Here is a 22,662-nt window from a genome sequence, read left to right as displayed (position 1 = left end):
TAAATCCAGGACTCAGTGGGCCATAAACAAGCCACTCGCTCCAACATTTTACCAGGAAAGTCCCAGGAAAAGAGCTAATATTAAATTCCATCCTGGGATTCTTACTTATCCAGAATTCTATCATTGCACATCAATATCGCCATACCTGGTCTTGGTGTTTCTTGTCATCATTTCACAATGAATACTGGAGTCAACAGGCAAATAACGTTTCTGCATATGTCAGTTGGGGCCAGGGTACCTAACCATGGAAGTAGTAACTCTCAAACTTGACCTGGTGAAGGACTCCCTGGTTGGTGTTTATTAAAATGTAGAGACCCGGGCCCTCCCAACAAAGATTCCGACTTTGTAGGCAGCAGCCCCCAGATCTGGATTTCTAGAAACTCTCTAGCTGGAGGTAGGACATATGGCCACACATTGAGAAACACTGAATTTAGACTTCTCTGAGATGGCCGTGTGAGTCTAAATTGTCAGAGCTGGCAATCTCTATACAGCTTCCCCATTTTATTGCTGAGAAAACTCTGCAGAGGGAGGAGGTTGGTATTCACAGAGCATATGAGATGTGTCGAATGCTGTGCTGGCATTCAACTTAGGCCTTCTCATTTCATCTTCACCATGCATCTGGTTCCTCCCACTAAAGGCACTTAGATGTATTCCGCCTTGAGATCGGCACATTAACCTGCCTCTCGGCTCCAACATCTGGGCAGCTGAAGGAATAAAACAATGTATCTACAGCCAGTACACATTTGTGTGCTCTGTGATCAGTGGGACTTTTCATTTTGGGGACTGCTTCCACTCTCTTTCACCCCTTAAGAAGCACATCATTTGCTTCTCTCTTCAAGCTCTTTATCTTCCTCCAGCTCTTCACTCTCAAACAAAATTCCTATTCTTTCTTCATTAAAAACATTGTGTCCTACCATGGTGGCAACACCCATAATCTCAGCACTTTGAGAGGCTGAGGCAGGGTGGCACTTGAGGCCAGGAGTTTCAGACCAGCCTGAGCAACATAACAAGACTCTATCTCTACAAAAAATTAAAAACCCAGCCAGGCATGGTGGCATTCGCCTGTTGTTCCAGCTACTCAGGAGGCTGAGTCAGAGAATCACTTGAGCCCAGGAGATTGAAGCTGCAGTGAGTTATGACCACACCACTGTGCTACAGCGTGGGTAGGAGAGTGAGACTCTAAAAAAAAAAGAGGCCCGGTGTGGTGACTCATGCCTGTAATCCCAGCACTTTGGGAGGCCAAGGTGGGTGGATCACTTGAGGTCAGGAGTTTGAGACCGTCCTGGCCAAAATGGCGAAATCCCGTCTCTACTAAACATACAAAAAATTAGCGAGACATGGTGGTGTGCACCTGTAATCCCAGCTACTCGTGAGGCTGAGGCAGGAGAATCGCTTGAACCCAGGAGGCGGAGCTTGCAGTGAGCCGAAATTGTGCCACTGCACTCCGGCCTGGGCAACAAGAGCAAAACTCCATCAAAAAAAAAGAAAGAAAATTCCAACATCTCGCTGGACTTCGCATCTATCAGTCATGAGTTAACTTAATACATCCACCCCTCTTCAATTCCTTTCCTCTAGTCTCTGTGAATGAGGACCCTTTCCTCCTGCTTGAGGACATCTCTTCTCACGTCCTTGACCTGAGTTTCCTCACCATATCAGGTGCATTAATTTCTCACCACAACTACTCCTTCCTGTGTCTTAAATCCCCTTTCTGTTGCTTTCTTCTCAGACCAGAAATCTGTTGAAGCCTCTTCTACACTAAAGCACAGTCTCTTCCCACACTTTATTTCCTTCTAGTCATGCTATGATCTCACTTCTTTCCTTGTCACCCAAACTTCTTGAGTGTTATTGTCTCTCTCCACTCTTAACTCCCATTTGCTGCTCGACCCATTTCAATCTGTCTCCCAGTCACACTCCTTTAATAAGATTTGATTTGCTAAGGTTACCTTACTGCTGCCCAAATTCAGTGTATATTTTTCAGTCCTTCTTCAGTAAGATAGGGATATTAATGCTCAGCTCTTAGTGCCTATTAGGTTGTTTTAAGAATCAGTGCTAAATGTATGGAACTGCTGGGTACACAGACCTATCACAGAATAACAGTTCAGCAAATGATTCCCTTTTCCTTCCTCCTCCTCTTCCTCCTCATTATTATAATCGTTGCTATCATTATTTCAGGGACTTCAGGTGAATTTGACACCACTGACCATTCCCATCTTTTAGATTTCATGACATCTATCATCTTAGTGCTCTCATCCTCTGATGATTCCCCCAATCTCTATAGGCCTGCCTTCTTTCTCCCAAGATCGGTATTCCCTGGGAGTCTCTCTCTGGTCCTTCCTTCATCTTACTCTTCCTGCTGTCCCTGGTTGAGCTCCTGCTTGCAGTTGCTAGTTACAAGCCAATAAATTCTGTTTCCCCCACACTTAGACATGCCCCTGAGCCATGTGTCCAGCCTGCTGGACATTTCTTCCTATTCTGCAAGACCTGGCACATAAGAGTTGCTCGAGAACAGTCTGGCCTCTTTAGGGCCCCAGCCAATTTCTATACAATATAGTGAAGCTTGGGCACAGCAGCCTTGACTCTACCCAGAACAGCCTAGTGTGTGTGTATGTGTGTGTGTGTGTGCATATGTGTATGTTTGTGCATGTGTTTGTGGCAGCTCTAGGCTCTACTGTTCTCCATTAGAGATGGAGCACATTTGATAATATGGAGCTATGGTCACAACTGCCAGGTGGCATGTAGCTACTACCTAGAGAGAAGGATGAAGGAGAGGTTCGCTGAAGAGCTGGAGCCAGTGGCAGGCAGAAGTAATCAAGGCAGCTTTCACAATGCTATGGAAGGCCTTGGGCTGTATCTGGCAGAAATCATGGCAGAGACAAAATGGAATCCTAAAGTTTCAGAGATTAAAGTGAAAGTTTGTTTCCAAGTTCAAATACTAATTTCTTATATGTTTAGTTTTTAACTTTCCATAAGTATGGGCAGAATTGTTGGCACATGAAAATGCCACATCCCTGAACCTGACACAGGACAAAAGGAGAAGTGTTTGGTTTTGGATTTAGACAAAGCTTGGCTCCTCTGATAACTGTATGACTTTCGTCAACCTATTTCACTTTTCTGAGCCTCAGTCATCTGTATCAGGAGGGTGACAACATCCTGGTTCTCTCATTCATTCAACATTTATTGAGAGCTTTGTTAGTCCCTGGCAAGAAGCTGGGTGCTGAACTGCTGAGATAACTCAGATATGACCTTGCCCTCGAGGACTGTAGAGAATAGAAGAGGAAACAGGCACACATGCAAGAAACAGGTGTCAGCTTAGTCTGAGGAGTGTGGAAAAGCAAGAAATAAAAAACCATGCCCAGGTTTCTGGCTTTAGAAATCAGGAAGAGGATGGGATTGACTCAACCATGGAGAGGAGGAACCCAGGAGAAGGGCCAGGTTTAGGGTGGGAAGAAGATAAAGTTCAGTTTTGACCATACAAGGTGTGAGATGCTTGCAGGGTGTCCACGTGGAGACGCTCGCCAGGAGAGAAATGCATCTGTCTGGACGTCAGGAGAATCTCTGGAGTTGGAAACACCTATTTGGAGTCCTCAGCACAAACCCATTCTGTGAGCTCCAGAGCAGATGAAAATGCTCAGAAAGTGTATACTAAAGAGACAGCCACCTTGACAAGGGCAAGGAAGGAGAAGCCTGAGAAGGGCTCCTTGCATAGGTAGGAGGAAGAACTGAAGAGCACGGGAATATAGAAACCCGGAGCAGGAAGAGGGTCAGTAGTTTTGAACACTGCAGAATTCAAGGAAGAAGAAGACGACAGAAACACCTCCGATGGCTTAGCAACAGAGAGGTTCTTGACAGCAATTTCAAGGAAATAATAAGGCTAGAAGGTCTGGCTTAGACAGGAGAACTCCTGACTCTTCTAGTAAAACTTGAGGAAGACTGGAAAGAACAGGATGTAGGTACGTTTGTGGAGGATTCGGCAAGATGTTGTTGGATTTTCTTTCTAGGAATCTTTCCTTCCTTCCTTCCTTCCTTCCTTCCTTTCCTCCTTCCTTCCTTCTCTCCATAGGTTTTTGGGGGAACAGGCAATATTTGGTTACATGAGTAAGTTCTTTAGTGGTGATTTGTGAGATATTGGTGTACCCATCACCCCAGCTGTATACACTGAACCCAATTTGTAGCCTTTTATCCCTCATCCTCCTCCCACCTTTTCCTCCTGAGTCACCAAAGTCCATTGTATCATTCTTATGCCTTTGCATCCTCACAGTTTAGCTCCTACTTATGAGTGAGAACATACGATGTTTGATTTTCCATTGCTGAGTTACTTCACTTAGAATAATAGTCTCCAGTCCCATCCAGGTTTCTGTGAATGCCATCAATTCATTCCTTTTTATGGCTGAGTAGTATTCCATTGTATATGTATACTACGGTTTCTTTATCCACTTGTTGATTGGTGGGCATTTGGGCTGGTTCCACATTTTTGCAATTGTGAATTGTGCTGCTATAAACATGCATATGCAAGTATCTTTTTCGTATAATGACTTCTTTTCCTCTGGGTGGATACCCAGTAGCGGGATTGCTGGATCAAATGGTCGTTCTACTTTCAGTTCTTTAAGGAATCTCCACACTGTTTTCCATAGTGGTTGTACTAGTTTACATTCCCGTCTTTCTTGTGGTTTCTAATTTGTGTGTGACACCATGACTGACACTTGCTCTTAGTCAGGGCCAGCTCGTGAGGTGGGAGGTCTGAGAGAGAGAGGGTCATTTGATATGGACTGAGGAGGATGGGCATGGGCCAGGCATGGGAGGCATGGAAAAGTTTCAGGCAACGTCACAGACCCAGATGGGGAGAGACTATCAGTTTGTACCAATGGCAACCTGTGTCCCTGTGATTTTCTGCAGGAATGAACCACACTCTCGATGTGCGTACAGAGAAGATGGCTGGCTGGCTGGATCCAGGGTTTTAATGTTTCCAGGTAAGTTTAAAGAAAAGAACAACTGACCTCCTGACAAGCTGATGGACAAGGAGAAAGCAGAGGGACTAAGAGATAAGCGGTCTCTCTGAAGTCAAATTAGCGGAACGCTGAGGTAGCAGGATGAACTGAGAAAAAGCTGGATGGGTTTGAGAGCTGTGATCAGAGACAGACAGATCTGCACTCAGGGTTTCAGGGCTGGGAAAGCTCCAGGGAATGCAAGTTCCAAGGTGAAGTCATGGGAATGGGTGGCTGAAATGGGATGGAAGGAAAGGCGACAGGAACTAGGTTGATGTCACTCAGGGAAAGGGTGGTGAGAAATCCCGAGATCTGGGAGTCAAGCTCCTTAGCCGGAGGACACTGTTCAGGAAGCTGTGCAGCTGGCTCGGGAAAGCGGACATGTATCCCTCCAGTGTGGGGAAGCAGGGGAGTGTACATGTGTATGCCAGGGATTCATCCTCTGGGCTTTGGTAATTTGGCAATATGCCACTCCCATCAAGCCTCTGCAGTGCTCTGTTGAGCCAGATTCTTCCCAGAGTCCCTGATTCCTGATGCTGAGCCTACCCCATCACCTGCTCTCCAGAGCCAGCCCTTGAAGGCAGCAATTCATCCTCCAGTGGAGCCCTCAGCAGTGACTGGGGAGCCCTAGCCCCTGGGTCAGCCAGGACAGAGCAGCTGCCATCGTTGGCTGAAGGCTACTTCTTGGCATTCGACGGCAGGTTTTGTTTAGACACAGGAGGCACATTGAGAAATGCTTCCAGACTTGTGCCTGGGGACATGGGGGAAGCAGAAGAGCACACGGAGCATTTTAAAGCCTTCAAAAGGAGTTTTGGTGCCTGGCCCCGCCCTAAACGTTTGCACCCAGATATGGTGTTTCCGCGTGCGGGTCTCATACCTGTGCCTGACCAGTGGGAGGCCGCTGACAAGCAGCCTCAGTGGCTCACAAATGGAGCTTGGTTTAAAGTTCAAGTCATAACTGGATGGTGCCTATTTGTCCCTGACCAAACTCAGCACAAAAAAAGGTTGCACTTTTTTTTTTTTTCCTAAAAGGCAGCAAATGTGGACAAATATTAGCTCTTGGAAATAAAGGGGGAAGTTATTCATTCACTCAGCAGCATTTTCCAAGCCATCAATCTTCCGAGGATTTCTATTGCTTTAATCATCAAGGTTGTTTATTTGGAGCAATTTCTGAGAGAATAAAAGTACCTTTGGCCTTTATCTGCTGTCATCAAAGCATCCATTAGGGGACTGGAGCCCTGTAGGGAGGCTCAAGGGATTATTCCGAGAGGTTTTCTGAAACGCACAGGAATTCTGCTTTTTCTTCTCCCTGGTGCGGCAGTGAAGTTTAAACTGTAATCTGAAAGGTTGAGTTTATCGTCAGGTTTGTACCATTTGAACAGGATTTTGTTCAAGGCAAACCTACCAATAAAAGCATTTTAAGTGACCTGGAAAAAAGGCCGGCCTGCCTGCCTGGAAATTGTGTGGCCTCTGAGAGTCTCTGAGCCTTGGGGTTCTGACAATAGCACGATGGAGTCCCAGGCAGCCTGTACAGTAACAGGATGTCATCTTCTTGGGGAGGGTTGGGGGCAGAAGCAGGAAAGAAGCTGAGTGGTCCCTGCCCTGCCAGAAGGTGAAGCATTACGCTGCTTGGTGAACTTGAAGTGGGAGGAGAAAGAATTGAAATTATGTGGAGCCTGTGGGTAAATGCATCTGGGTGTACACACATATGCACAGACACTGCACACAGGCACACACAGCACACATGCATATACACACACACACACTCACACTCACTGCCCCGTGCCTCACAGGCGCCTCTGCCTCAGGTGCCTCCCAGCTCCAGTTCTGCCACAATGCCACCTCCCTTCCACTGCCTCCCAGGCCCTTTGCACTCCTCTGCCTTCCAGGGCACGTCTTCAGGCCTCCTGGACCAGCCCCTGCCTGTCGGATGTGGACCCCTCAGAGGGACGACAGGACCCCCTGACTGTGAGTGCCCTTGCCCCTCTCTGGGTTCTGGGAAGCAAGGGCTGGGAACACTCTGCTCACTGCAAAACACATGAGCAGCTGCTCCATGGCTCAGCCTGAGTAAGCAAGAACGGCTGGTGTGGCCGCCTCCCCAGGCTTCTCTCTCAGTGTCCTGCTGTGTCAGCTGTGTCCCCACGCTCCGGAGAAGCCAGCTCAGCAGTCATCCTAGCGGAGCATACGCCCCCACCCCCCCCACACACACAGCATAGAGATACACACACACCATAGAGACACACACACACCTCACACACTATAGAGACACACACACAGCATAGAGATACACACACACCACAGACACACACACACACACCATAGAGACACACACTTCACATCACTTAAAGACACACGTGCATTACACACACAGCATAGGATACACACACAGCACAGAGACACACACACACACCACACACACATACCACGCACACCCCAAAGACACACGCACCTCACATACGACAGAGACAAACACACCTCATACACCACAGAGGAAAACACACACCACACACCACAGAGACACACACACACCACACACACCTCACACACCACAGAGACACACACACCTCACACACCACAGACACACACACACCACACACACCTCACACACCATAGAGATCCTCACACACCTCACACACCATAGAGACACACACACACCACACACACCTCACACACCATAGAGACACACACACACCACACACACCTTACACACCACAGAGACACACACACCTCACACACCATAGAGACACACACACACCACACACACCTCACACACCATAGAGACACACACCTCACACACCATAGAGACACACACACACCACACACACCTCACACACCATAGAGACACACACACCTCACACACCATAGAGACACACACACACCACACACACCTCACACACCATAGAGACACACACACCTCACACACCATAGAGACACACACACACCACACACACCTCACACACCATAGAGACACACACACACCACACACACTTCACACACCATAGAGACACACACACACCACACACACCACAGAGACACACACACCATAGAGACACACACACACCACACACACCTCACACACCATAGAGACACACACACACCACACACACCGCACACACCACAGAGACACACACACCTCACACACCACAGACACACACATACCACACACACCTCACACACCACAGAGACACACACACCTCACACACCACAGAGACACACACACCTCACACACCATAGAGACACACACACACACCACACACACCTCACACACCATAGAGACACACACACACACCACACACACCTCATACACCACAGAGACACACACACCTCACACACCATAGAGACACACACACCTCACACACCATAGAGACACACACGCACACCACACACACCTCACACACCATAGAGATCTTCACACACCATAGAGACACACATATACCACACAGGCCACAGAGACACACACCTCACACATGACAGAGACACACATATGCACCTTAGAGATACACACATATTCCAGAGACCCCTCTGTAACTATACATATCTCTATATAAATCTAGATAAATACAGATATAGATATACACACCACACACACGCACACACACACACAGGGACATCTACACAGAGACACCATGCCACAAGCACCATAGAGAAATGCACACACACACATCATGACACGAATACCCTAGAGCTAGACACACACCATGACACACACACCTCTTAGCGACACATACATAGGAATGTCTGCATACACATAGATCTCAGACATCTGCATATCTCTATCTATTTCTCCATCTCTACACACACTGCAGAGACACACACAAGTACCCCACAGGGACATCTGCACACACACAAACCACACCACACACATATCACAGAACTACATGCACAGAGACACCTGCACATACTACACACACACATACACGCCATGGGAACATCACACACACACGCACGCCACGGGGACATCTACATACATACATACCCTACAGACAGATGTACACACACACACCCCATGGAGATATCTACACACACACACTCATCTGTTACAAAGGGAAGAAACATTCCAACCTTTGTGCGCAAAAACATGGCCACACAGGCAGGCAAACAACCATGAGATGGACACATCATGTGCACGTACTGCACACACCCAAGTGTGGACGCCCCTCTGAAGCCTCCAAGCTGGCTTATCAGAGGCATCCCTGGACTGGGCCAGACCTGGAAAAGAGAAGGGGCAGTGCAGGAGAAAAGGCAGTCGGTGTTTGCACTGGAGCTTCCCAGACCCTGGAGCCCGCAAAACTCGAGATCAGATCAGAGGGAAAATCCCTCCTGTGATGGGCGTTGAGACCAAGAGAGTGGGGAAGGGCCAAGCATGGTGGAAGGGTGGCCTTTACTGCAGGCCCCATCGTTGACTTGCTCTGTGGCCTTGAGCAAGAGTCTCCGTGATCTGGGCCTCAGGTTCCCCATCTGTAAAATGGAGTTAATGCAAAAAGCAAATGACAGGAAACACGTAGAGGTGCGGGAAAAGATCAAAGCTGAGAGCTTGTTGCTATCTGTGTGGGTATTTTATTTATTTATTTTTTACTGGTAATAAAAAAAATCCCTTCTTGAAGATCTGCAATCATCAGAAAAGGAGGTACTAGATCATGTGCTACCAAGGATTATTAAGGGATGCAGGAGGCATCTTCCTAACGCTAAGGTCTAGATCAAAATCAACCACATGCTTTTGTTTCTTTTCTTTTCCTTCTCTCTTTTTTTTTTTTTTGTGGTTATTTTCATGGCCGCTTCGCAGAGGAGCTGGGTTGCTGGGATGAGCACCAGGGCTCCTGAACACTGAGTCCAGGGCTCTGCCCTTCTCTGTTTTCCACAATGCCACAACTTTTTTAGACAGTGTTTTCAGGATAATCTATTTTTATTTTCCAGATTCTTGGGGGTGTCCCTAAATAGAGTCAGATGAAGATGGGAGAAAGAGGGAATGCAGCTAGAAGGAGGTTTGGTGGTAGTGCCTGGCCGGCCTGTAGAGGCCAGCAGCCAAGTGACCACGGTGCTGGCAGCCAGCGAGGCACCCGGCCACCCTGCTGAGCCTCCATTCCCCTACTCCCTGGGGCTGCAGTGTGGCCATGAGCTGACCCTACCCATACTGTGAAAGGTCTATGCCTAGCCTGTGATCCTGGTATGTTTGAAGTAGCTAGTTTAAACTTAAACTAAACTAATTTGTCCAGAAACTCTAGTGGAGCTTTCCAGACCCAAATTCATCACCTTCTATTGTGTGAAGGTTTATCTGAACCCCTTGGTGTCCCAATGCCCCTGCTATGCCACTATGCCACGGGGATCCCACTGCCGTAGAGCAGATACCAATTGATATAGATTAGTGAGTGTGTTTTCTCCACTAGACTCTGAGCACTTTAATTTCCAACTCTTAGCACAGTACGTGGCTCAGAGTATGTGTATAGTAAAGGTTTGCTGAATCATTGAACTAAGTTGCATTTTCTGGTTCTGTCTCTGGCTGGAAATTCTGTGGGCAAAGGAAGTGCCACAAGAAAGCTAGAGTTGATGCCACGTGTCACAGGAGAGATGTACAAGGAAAGCCTTATGAAGTTCCACGGAAGCGAGGTCATATCCACTCCAGGGCATAAAAAAGGCTTCTGAGAGAAGCTGGCCTTGGGATGGATTGTACAGAATACACGGGTATCTTGCTTTCTATCTGCTACCCTGGGAGGCTGGGGCTCCTCTGACTTTGACCTTCAGGCCTAATCATTGCTTTGTGAGACATTATGGAGAGTGGTCTCATACATTTGCTTGGACTCGCTCTGTTTTCTCTTGGCAAACAGGTCTAGCTCAAGGTGGACTCAACGCTTCTTTTGGACAATTGTATCCCTAATTTGAGTGGTTCACTGCCTTTTGGAAACCCACACTTCACTCTGCAGGCAGCACTCTTCCATCCCCTATCACACTGTATTAGTGACCACGTGTTTATGTGTCTGTTTCTCCCTCCAGACAGACACCTGTGAGCTCCTTGTAGCCATCCATCCAGTCATCTTTATCACTTTTCATGTTTGGCATACAGGAGGCGGTTTGTCTCTAGAAAGTACTTCTTGAAGGGTTGAAGGACGGAACCAGATGTGGTGAAGCTATCTGGAGGCTGGTGGCTCAGGGATCCCTGGATGGACGGTGACTAGTTTCAGACTCTAATCCCCCACTTCCCAGTGGTTTTCTGCACAGAGGATGAGGCTTTGAAGTTGAAGTTGGCTGGGGAAGCAAAATTTAGAAAGCTGCATTTTATACCCAGATGTACCTGCCATTAGTGACATAGAAGGTTTGCTTTTCATATTTTGGTGAGAGTTGAAAGCAGATATTTGAAAATAGAGCTCTGTCTCACAATAAAATATGATCACTTGGAAAATGTATTCTGAGTTTTTTGTCATTTAAGTTAAAGAGCATCTTCCTAAACAGAAACATATTCCTAGTGTAAGAATTTTCAGTTATTGCTTTTTATTTTCTTTCTAACTCATTCTTATGCCTTCCTAGAAATATGGGATTACTCATTAAATGACCCAAGTCAGCATTTTTTGAGCACAGTGTCTACATTTGTCTTGAGCTCTTAACAAATCAAGTCTAATTCAGGAAAAATAGTAGCATTTCTGCCTCATTTATTACTGTTTCCTTTGTCTGAAAAATGACCACAGGGACTAGATGTTCACAGGTGCAGGGAGTAGTGGCCAGTCTTTTGCTCAATCTGTTTATAATGGGGTGATGTGGTGGGTGGTGCAGCGTAGAAGGAAGAACAAGTTCTCTGGTGTTCAACAGAGCTTGGTTCAACTCTTGGTTGCATATTGGAGTAGAAGTGTGGTTCTCTGAACTTCTCTGAAGCTATTTCATAACCTTTAAACTGGGATTTCTCATATATAAATGGTATGATGCTGGCGAGGTTTAAAGATACGATGTTTATAATGTACCTAGCATTGTATGGCATATAGTAAATGTTGCATAGTAGCTTCTCTTATCATTATCATCATTTTATTAACAATAATAATAATTATTGAGTGAACAGTAAATATTATAAGTTCATAATATTTGGTTCCTACAACTTACAAAAAATCAGTATAAAGAGGCAGGAGCTATTTCACTCATTTCATCTCAATTATAGTCACCATGGAGTTTCATTGTTTCTTAAAAGAATTTTAAAATCACATTACAATAGTCAGTTCTATCATTCTTTAAATAAATATACAGATTAGATCAAGAGTTCAAAGTTTAGACCAGATGTAATTTTTTAGATTCTAATTAAACATGAGGTCTGTATTTATGTATGGAGATGTGGGTGTTTATATGTGCAGCACATAATATATACATATATTTTTGAATATATATAAGAGAACAATTTATTGCCTCATAAGCATACTAGAAACTATACATTTGGGGCTGGGTGCGGTGGCTCATGCCTGTAATCCCAGCACTTTGAGAGGCCAAGGCGGGTGGATCATGAGTCAAGAGTTCGAGATCAGCCTGGCCAACATGGTGAAACCCAGTCTCTAATAAGAATACAAAAATTGACTGGGTGTGGTGGCACATACCTGTAATCCCAGCTACTTGGGAGGCTGAGGCAGGAGAATCACTTGAACCCGGGAGGCTGAGGTTGCAGTGAGCCAACATCACGCCACCGCACTCCAGCCTGGGCAACAGTGCAAGACTCCTTCTCGGAAAAAAAAAAAAAAAAGAAGAAGAAGAAACTATACATATTAAAATATACCTATGCAGTGGTTCAAGATGTACTCATTTACTTTGTAAGCCAATTTACTATCTCATGCCAATCAGACTTAATATAAAATATTCTATAGAGACATTGATAAATTTGCATACAATAAACATATATATGTGATTATAAACATATTAATATGTGTTTATTTCAAATGTGAAATTATTTTCAGATGCCCATGTCTTAGGAGAACCCACTGTGGGAAATATAAACACTTGTGCCTGACATGCAGCCCCAAACACGAGCTTGACTGAAGGCTCTAGAGGGCCGGACACCTCAACTGTGTCACACTTAATTGATCCCAAGCAGCCCATGGTTTGTCAGAACAAGATTAAGGCCTATAACCCTGAGGGGGAGGATGACTTGAGCTCATTGGACAACTCTGTCCAAGAAGCTGTCACCCTGCTTAGCGTGGCTGGGAAGTGGCTTCATTTATCAACCTAAAATCTCTTTCTGTAATTCTTGGCCATTTCCTTTTTTTCTCTTCTCAGGGAGACTGGAAGAGTAGGTCGTGACCTTTCTTATACTTAGGCTCTGCCCAGAAGGAGCCATAAAGATAACCACCAGCTCTTCAAAGGCGTCAGATCCCTGGCAACCGCACAGGGGATTTTCCCAGCACTTGAGCAAAGGGGCCTGGGGATACTGGTGGTTTACCCTACTGGGGCCACTGCCAGGGCTGCATGTGGTGAGCCACGGCCAGTGCACTGCTTCTGGGGACAACACTGCCCTTCAGCATGACACTCTGCTGGGGGCCACACAAGGGGCCACAGGGAGGACACAAGTTGACAGTGTTTCTTTTGGGGAAGCAGCTCACACTAAAGAAACCTGTTTCAGGTGGCTTTGGAAAGTTTTCCAAAGTTCACTTTTGATTTGCAGTGACGGGGGTGGCGTGCAGGGCGGAATCTAAATATCTCTGAGAACACACTTTGAAGAAATTTCAGCTTGTAGGTACTTAAGATAACATACTACAGAGTTTACATAGATATATAAATATACTTATTATATATGTTTATATATGTGTTTATCTATATATAACAGTTTGTATATAAACTATTATATATATGTTTATACATATATGTGTGTGTATATTTATGTATGTGTGTGTGTTTACCTACGTTACACATATATAATATATACACACATACACATACATATATATGAGTGTGTACATACGTAACCTACATAAAATACAGAGTTTATGCCTTGACTACCTTTTAGTATTTGTGACCTAATTGAATCCTTGCAAAAACCCTGATACAGATATCAAATCCATTTTACAGATGTGGGAACTGAGGATGAGAGCTTAACTAGTTTTTCAAGTGAAAAGCTGGGCTTCAAACCTGAGCCTTCTAATCTCCGTGTTCTGATCCCCATAGTAGCCAGTGAAAATATAACTTTAGTTATGGAGAGATTGAGTTTGAAATTATGGACCACAGCCACATTGCTGCTAATGCTGTTTTGAGTTAGTTGCTTTTCATTGACGATACATCAAAATATGAAAATGCAAATTAGCCAGGTGCCGTGGCGGGTGCCTGTAGTCCCAGCTACTCGGGAGGCTGAGGCAGGAGAATGGTGTGAACCCGGGAGGCGGAGCTTGTGGTGAGTGGAGATTGTGCCACTGCACTCCAGCCTGGGCGACAGAGCGAGACTCTGTCTCAAAAAAAAAAAAAAAAGAAAATGCAGGTGCTTTGTGTGGACAGAGGAAGACTTTGAGAAGGGTATCACTGTCTCTAAAAGCTGCCTAAACTTGCTTGCTGATAAGTAGAGCTTTTTATACTCCAGTAGTTATTACAATCATAATAATATAATTATTTATTGAAAAAATATTTATTGTGTACCTGCTATGTGCAGGCACAGGGAACAGAGAGTGAAGTAATTTGCAAATGTCCATGGCTTCATGTAGCTTAAATGAAGTGATAAGTGATTAATTGTCAATGATCCTGTTTCCCTGAGAAGGATGTTTTGTTGCAGGTAGAGAGAACGTGGCTTGATTCACTGGGACGTGGACCAGGGACACGTGTTTCCTCTCCCATCCAGGTGAAGAGCAGTGTAGCTGGTCTCAGGGATGTCTGGAGTGAGCCATCCAGACACTGCAGGCTAGACCGTGCTTTCTTCTCCTCTTCTTGGCCTCTCTTGGTGAATATGATCCAGCTGCTCAAATTGTCCTTCTTCATTTTGCTTACTGCTCCCCCTAGGCCCAACAGATCTCAATGTCATTGTCAGACAGGGACTGCATCTGTCTCTCTCTGGTCCCAGTTTAAATAAGTTGGGGAAGGGCACTGATGGACCCAGATGGGCTGTGTGTTCTTTTCTGGGTCTGCCACAGATGTGCAGCAAGGCTGAATCTGTGAGAAGCCAGAACTGTCCTGGGAGTATCTGCACCATGCAGTCAGAAGGAGACAGTGGCGTTTCCCTGACGGAGGGGGGCATGATGGGTAAACCACATGCATCTACTACACAAGGTCATTCCTTTAATAGTTTATCACATGCAATGGGCTTTTATAGATGTCACTCTACAACAACTAACTCCACCAGCTCTGCAGGACAGAAATTATGATCCTCACTTGACAGTTGGGGAAACTGATGTCACAGAGGTAACACTGGCCAGAAGCCACACAACTAGTCAATAGCAGAGGCAGGATTTAGATGCTGATTTTCCAGATTCAAATTCATATTTTGGAAGAGACTGAAAGGGCTTCTGAATTTCCAGAGACAGAGTCAATCGATCTTTGTGTAATCTTTGTGCTCCATGTTTTCTTGCATGTGGATGCCTTGAACTCTGGTAATTCCAGTATGGCTCTTTGTTAAAAACTTGTTGGATCAATGAGAAACATGGCTCCCTGGTCAAGCTAGAAAGTTGGTATTTTGTAAGTGTAAGGTAATTTTAGGTGGTATGGGGTAAAAGCATTAACTGGATTTTTCTAAGCTATCCACTTTATCACTGTGGGAAATTCTTCACCATCCATCATGGCAGCACATCAAAGCTTTTGTTTGTTTTCTTACTGACTCTCTTTCTAAAGCAAGGGTAGAATTAGGATTCCAGTAACATTTATTTCCTCATCCATCTGCTCATCTATCCACTCATCCATCCAGGCCTTCCTCCACTGACACGTCCATCCATTATGCCATCTACTCATTCAAAGTCTATTTACCACGTGCTTTATGCCAGGCACCGAGCTAACAATTGAATGAAACAGAGACAATAGAACACAAACTCTTTCTTCACTGGGCCCTCCGTCAAGGTTGGGAGGCATGCACTTATTAACAAATAACTCTAATGCCAAACGCAGCTCCACTGAGGACATCTAGAATTCTTAGAGTCATTAAATAAATATTCAATGCATAGGAAGTGGCAGAGTGTTTCCAGACCAAGACCTGTCACTTGATTATGACTTGATGTGGCATTAATACATTTAAAGAAATGGTACCAATAGGAAGATCATGGACATAGAAAATCAGGATTAAGATAAACAAATGTCAGAATCCATCTCACAGTGTCCAAGTGATGGGCACCTGAGCCCTCAGCCATTAGGTTATTGTGGAGGTTGCCCTTTTGAGGACTAGCATGTCTGACTTCCTGAGTCCACATGTAATGTCCTCCCCCAATCCTTCTACTTCTCTTCTTTCAAATATAGGATCATCAAACAACATGTGTGGAAATAATTTTAATTCTAAGGTGCCAGGATGTCAGGATGAGGCAGAGTATATAATATCTTCAATAGGGTGTTCAAGTAATTTAGTGTCCACACATAGGTATCCTCACTTATCGATGACTGGATTTGCATTCTGATTATTTATAACTTGTTGCACTTTTAGTTAATTTGATCCTGCCACTGAGATTCTTCTGGGAATCTCAACAGATCAGGGTCAAAACTCTGAAGCAGACAATCTTCCATCATGGTATTGTTCTTACAGAGCCCTGCCTGGAACCAGTTGGCTTATCTAGAAAGCATCTGAGTCTCATTCTCATCTTCATCTCCTCCCCATCCACCTTCTCTTTCCACCCCATAACAATATGGGGGATGCGAGGATGAATGGAACATCCGAACAAGTGAAGAAGGAGGCACAATCTCTCAATCAGAGGAACTACAAATGGGAAGTAGAATTTGAGCTGAGCCTTAAAAAGGCGAGAATGATTTGGATAGGTAGGGAATGTAGGCAACTGCCTTCCAGCCTGGGAGAAGCACATGAACAACTACATAGAGGTCATGGGCAAAGAGTATTCAAAGAAAGGTACATGGGGATGTGGTAGAAGCTCAGAAAGTTAGCCCATGCGGATGGAGATGTTGACTGGCTTGATATTGTAGAGATTTGCAATGCCTTATAAGGAACTTGGCTTTTCTCCTAGGAAAATAAAGGTGTTAAGCTGAGAGAATGGTGTGATCAGATTTATGTTTTTGCATTTTTCCCCCAGAAGCAGTTGGAGGGATGGACTGGGGATTGAGGTAGACAGTACAGTTAGGGGACAGCTGTATCGGTTCAAGATAATCTGTTTCCAATCTCTGAGGCAGAATTACAGTTTCTAGGACTCTGTGATGCCTTTTACACATGAGGTCAGAATTTCTTCTGAATCATTATGAGTGTCTGCACTCATAAACTACTTTGTGTGTTTTAATTTATTTCCAATCAAACTGAAAATGCCAGTAAGCTGTTTCACATGTATCACCAAACTTATGAGAAATTAAACTCAGCTCACAATATTTACTGAGCACTGATTGTGCACACAGCATGCTGTGAGACTCTACCTGGAAGACAAAGAAAAGGCATAAGATGTGGATTTGTTCCCCTTTGGCTTATTTCCCATCTCATGGGTGGGCAAAATCTACGGCTGATCCTAGTCCCAGGAGACTCATCTTTCCTGCTGGGCTCTGGGTTGAGTTGACAGGGGTCTTGGCTGTCAGGCATCTTGCAGCTGGGTTCTGGAGTGGAGAAAAGTAGAGAAAAGGAACTTCTGGGACAGAGACCTTGGGGATGAGATGCTTTCTAACCCTGGGATTCATTCTTGAGCAAGACCTTTAGTGGAACTAGCATTGAAGTTCTGACATCCTACTTGGAGTTGTGCCTCAGTAGAACAGTTTCAGAACTGTTGGGGCACAGGCACCCATATAATTATGCCTGATTGGATCACAGGCCGACAGAGATGATGCTGCCATGAGTGTCAGGTTGTACTCCTCTCCTGGAGGTAGAAGGGCTCCCCATGGGGCACAGCTAGCTGCCCAGGCACAGCCAGAGCAGGTGGGACCTCTCACTGACTCATCCTATAGTAGCAATAGATGAACAAGTTTCACTTGATTTTACAATCCCCCTGGGTTTTTTCCCTTTCCTGTAACCTGAGAAATCAGCAGTTCTAGGTGTTATCTGCGGCCTTACAGTTTGAGGCAGCTCTCGGACAGTGGCGAGCTTTGCATCTTATGTGGCTGTGAGATGTTCTGAGAAGAGAAACTGAGGCCAGGAGATGGGAGGCCTGGGTGAACTGTGGGCTCCACCTGGGGAGATCCTGGGAACAATGACAAGTGTGCAGCCTTTCTCTGTTATAAGACATTGTTCATTTAACCTCACAGTTTTTTAGGTGAGGGAACAGAAACTCAGTTAGGATGTTGTGCCTGCTCTGGAAACAGTGGCAGAGCTGGGACCAAAACCAAGTCTTCTATCTGCAATTCCTATGTCCCTTTGTGCCCAAATAGAGAAGTCCCTTGAGCCTAAAAACCCAACAGTATTAGAATTTGTAAACTAAAGACAATAACATAGTAGATGCTTGTTATTAATCTGCTAATAACTAAAAACCACGGGTTAGATACTTTAAGCACAGCAATTTATTTTCCACAATTCTGGAGACCAGAATTGGTTTCTTCTGAGGCTTATCTCCTTGGCTTGTAGATGGTTGTCTTCTTGCTGTGCCGTCACGTGGTCTTCCCTCTGTGTGTGTCTGTGTTCTAATCTCCTTTTCTTATAAGGATATCAGTCATAATGTGTTAGGGCCCACCTATGTGACCTTCTTTTAACTTAATTGCCTCTTTAAAGACCCTATCTTCAAATACAGTCACATTCTGAGGCTCTGGAGTTAGGACATCCACATATGGATTTTAGGGGAGATATAATTCAGCTCATGACAATGCTTAACACATGTTTATAGTATTAAAAATATCTACTCACTACAGTTAAGGGAGTTTTGTGAGGCTTGATGGAGACAACTCATTCATTCTTTCAATCACAAAATGCTTACCGAAGATGTCTCCTTTAGATACTTGAGTGCTTTAGATACAGTACTGCATTGAACATTGCAGCAACATGACAGGCTTGTTGTCATTATTTCCATTTCACAGATGAGGAAGAGGAGCTTTAGGAAAGGATATAAATCTACTCCCAAAGTTGTACACAGAGAACGGTGGAGTTGGGATCGAACTTGCATCTCTGCGGACAACCTCATTGTTAGAAAAAAAGCAAGTGAAAATATTCTGTTTTCAGGATATTCTCTGAAATTCTGTTCCTTTCCCACGTGCCCAGCTTTTGCCTGCACTGAAATTATTAAACTGACAAGGGGGGCAGGTGGGTAGAATGCAGATACTATTGCTTTCAGAGAATCCAGCTCCATTGGGCAATCCTTTCTTACTGTCTCAGCCGGGAGAAAGAGCCCCTAGCCAGAGGGAATCAAATACTTTTCAAATGTCTCATTAAAATAAAAAGGTGATTCTTGCATTGGTCCTATGATAAAGACTACAAAGCAGCACCATGAAAACTCCCTGGTTTACCCTTCTGAATAGGCCTCAGCTCCAGCAGCAGAATGAATTAGCGGCCACCCCATTATCTGTAACCCTTAGAGAGCGCAACCCAGGCTTTGATCTGCCAGTGTCAAGGAAACTGATAAAAACTCGTTCTGTTTCTAAGCTTTCCAGGCCTGAAATTCTCTTTTCCCTTCAGCACGCTATAAATGACCCTCTGAAGTGGCTAGGCATTCTTTCACAGTCTTGTTTCCAATCTATTCATAACCACGGTTATCAATTATTATACCAGCTGGAATTTCTGAGGGCCAGGAGGCTGTCAGGAGCTCTAATTGTGGTTCAGGGATAAAAGCAAAAACACACAAATTTTAACCAATCATAATTAACTTATTCTCCAAGTGCAAGGAAAAAAGAACCCCCCCCCCCAAAACAAAACAACACAAAACCAAGGCCTATGAATCCCCTCCACTAATCACTCTTGAAAGCAGCCAGGAAGGGGGAGAGGGACTCTTTTATTACCATGGTCGCTCCTGATTGGCTCCCAGAGGAGGAGTGGGGCCAACTGGCAACCAGAGAAGTTCTTAAATCATCAGGGCTTTTTTTTTAATCTTAAAAAACCCTCATTTTTCAAAGTAGCATGATGTTTTCCAAGCTCCTGACAGAGCTTTGAATAAAGAGGCATCAATTTCTCATTGAACCCAAACAACTGACTGAGTGGCCCAAAATATTTCACTAAAAAGAAGTGCAGTGGCAGCTATCACATTAATAAAGGAGGCGCGTGTGACCTGGAAGGAGGCCCCGAGTCATCCGATCCCCAGGCGCAAGGTTAGGCAACAGGTTGAGCTGGGGAAAGCCTTACTTAGCACAGCCCCGGCACTTAGTAGGTGCTCAAGGGGCTAGCTCCTGTCCCCACCCTGCTCCCTTCTTAGACTGGCCAACAGCCAGATGTCTTGGAGGCATCTGGCTAGTGGCAAAGGCATCTGAATGGAAGGCCCATGATGTCATGGAAAAGGCACGGCTTTGGAGTGTGACAGCTCTTCGTTTTTAAGCCTCTCTGAGACTCAGTGTCCTCTCTTACAATGGTGATAGCAGGCCCAATTTGTAGAGTTGCTATGGGGGCAAGGGATAAAGCTCTTAGCAAAGTGCCTGACATAAGGTGGGTGCTAAGTAAATGTTTGCTGTGGCTCCCGATGCTGCTTTGGGGATATGTGGTCACTTCTGGCACAGGGCTTCAAAGACCACCTCCTCTTTCTATATTGCCTTTCAGCATCTGCGCAGAATTCTTCTGCAATCCTTGTTAGGAAAGCAGATCAGAGGAAGGGTTAGAGTCGTCTTATAGCAAACATGCTGGGGAAGGACATCAAAAGAAGAGACAAAACAGCATTTTCCAGGACAAAGAAAAGAAGGCATTAATGAAACGATTAAGCAATATCATTCTTTCCATGTAGAGCATCTGGTTACAGAAAACCATATTTTTGCTTTCATCACTGGTATTTAGCACTGCGAAAGCACTGAAGAAGATCTCACCAGTGTGTATTTATATTGTGTTATGAGATCAAGAATCCAAGTGTATTTGTAACATTTGTTGATAGAATTGCAGCCCAAGGAGCTTGAGACTTTGATATATAAAAGATGTGAAGTATTCTCTTGGTAGTTTTTGTTCACAGAAGCAGACATAAACATGTCCTAAAATTTTTTCACAAAGGAGCATTTTCTTGAAATATTTACATACATGGTAGAAGAGAATATTTTCAAAACATGCTCCTCCTTGGGTCTAAGTTGGAGGATAGATCATCAGGATAATTAGTTTTAGCTGTCCCAAGAGTCAACCCCCCCCCCCCCCAAATGAAATAGCTTAACACAAGAAGAGTTATTCCTCACTCAGCTCACTCAGGTGACATCAGATGAGGGTGAGCATCCTTACTCCATCTTGTGGCCATGATGTGAGGACTATTCATCCAAGATTTTGACAACCTAGTAAGAGGCATACATTCCTGGGATAGCTTCAGCCACAAGTGATATAAATTACTTCCATTCATTCTGACCAAAACTGTGAATATGACCCTATTCTAATCACAAGGGAAACTGGAAAATGTAGGGAAGCACATGAAATATTTGCTGAGCAGAAATGGTCTCTGCCATAAGAAACATTAGAGATGGTCCCTTGGCTCTGTACCCATGGCATAGGAATGTTCTTAGGAGGGAAGAGAAATGAGATAAGGCTGTTGGAATGCAGGTTCCTGAACAGAGTAGCCCAGGGCATAGGGTTGCCTCTGCCCCAGGCAGGAGTTTATAATCTCCAAAGCGCATGGGAATCTGTAGCAGTACCAATGAGTTGATATTTGGGGGCAATGCATGGAATTTTTTGGCACCAGCAATTTTCAGCACGGAGTAAGGATTTCTATGTCAAGCATAGATCAAGAAGATCCATCTGTACTCAGGAAAGGGACTCTGGAAAGGGGCTGTCAGGATGTTGATTAGAGGTGAAGGCCCCTGCTCACCAGCCTAGGGCTCAGGGTTGGAATTCAGCTGTAAGTGGAAACTGATGAGAAATGGCCACCTGCTGGAAGGCTGGGCAGGCAGAGAGACTAGTTCCATACAACGGGAGTAAGATAAGGAGGCTGTGGCCTTAGGGTAATGCAGGTGCCATGGTGATGTTCACCCCAATGAACATCTGCTAAGGGAGTAGAGAATAATTCTGGAGTGCACTGGAGGGATTTAAGGGAGTCCTATAAAGCCAAAAAGGTCAGAGTGGGCTGAGCCTGCAGGGGGGTAGGTATTTTTAATGGTTTCTGGGAGGGGCTGGGCAGACTAGGACAGATAAAATATATGATATGTTCCTATACAGTGATGCCTGAACTGATAATAATTGCTGCTACTTTAAGTGACTTTTGGGTCAGCTTCTCTCTTTCAAAGCTAATCATCTAAAGGAAGAATGAGATCCTACAAAGGACTCAGTAGGGCAAGTCTGGCAGAGAAGAGACTTATGATAGTAATTGTGAGCCTGGTACATGCAGTGCTTTTCATTTTAATCCATGTGCTGATTTGTCCCTCACTGAGTTTATTAGGCAGGCAAGGATTATATTTGTTACTATGATATTAATGAGGAAGCTGTGATCTTTTGGAAAGCCAAAGTGATCAGCTCATAGATGAGCAGCTAACACATCACTGCTGGAATTCAAACCCAAGCCTTCTGATTCTAGTTCTGTGATAT

The 22,662-nt window shown here is 44.9% G+C and overlaps 1 long non-coding RNA gene across 1 annotated transcript in view; it reads left to right on the top strand.

Moving 5' to 3' along the window:
• The window catches only part of LOC134807832 (uncharacterized), a 77,015-nt gene that overhangs the window by 33,017 nt on the left and 21,336 nt on the right, over positions 1 to 22,662 (top strand). The window contains exon 5 of the long non-coding RNA XR_010149188.1: positions 4,894 to 4,967. This is a non-coding gene — a long non-coding RNA (uncharacterized LOC134807832). The remainder of the gene's footprint in view (positions 1 to 4,893; positions 4,968 to 22,662) is intronic.

This window comes from Pan troglodytes, chromosome 12 (genome assembly GCF_028858775.2).
Source record: "Pan troglodytes isolate AG18354 chromosome 12, NHGRI_mPanTro3-v2.0_pri, whole genome shotgun sequence".
NCBI lineage: Eukaryota > Metazoa > Chordata > Mammalia > Primates > Hominidae > Pan > Pan troglodytes.
This window is presented reverse-complemented; position numbering and strand designations above follow the sequence as displayed.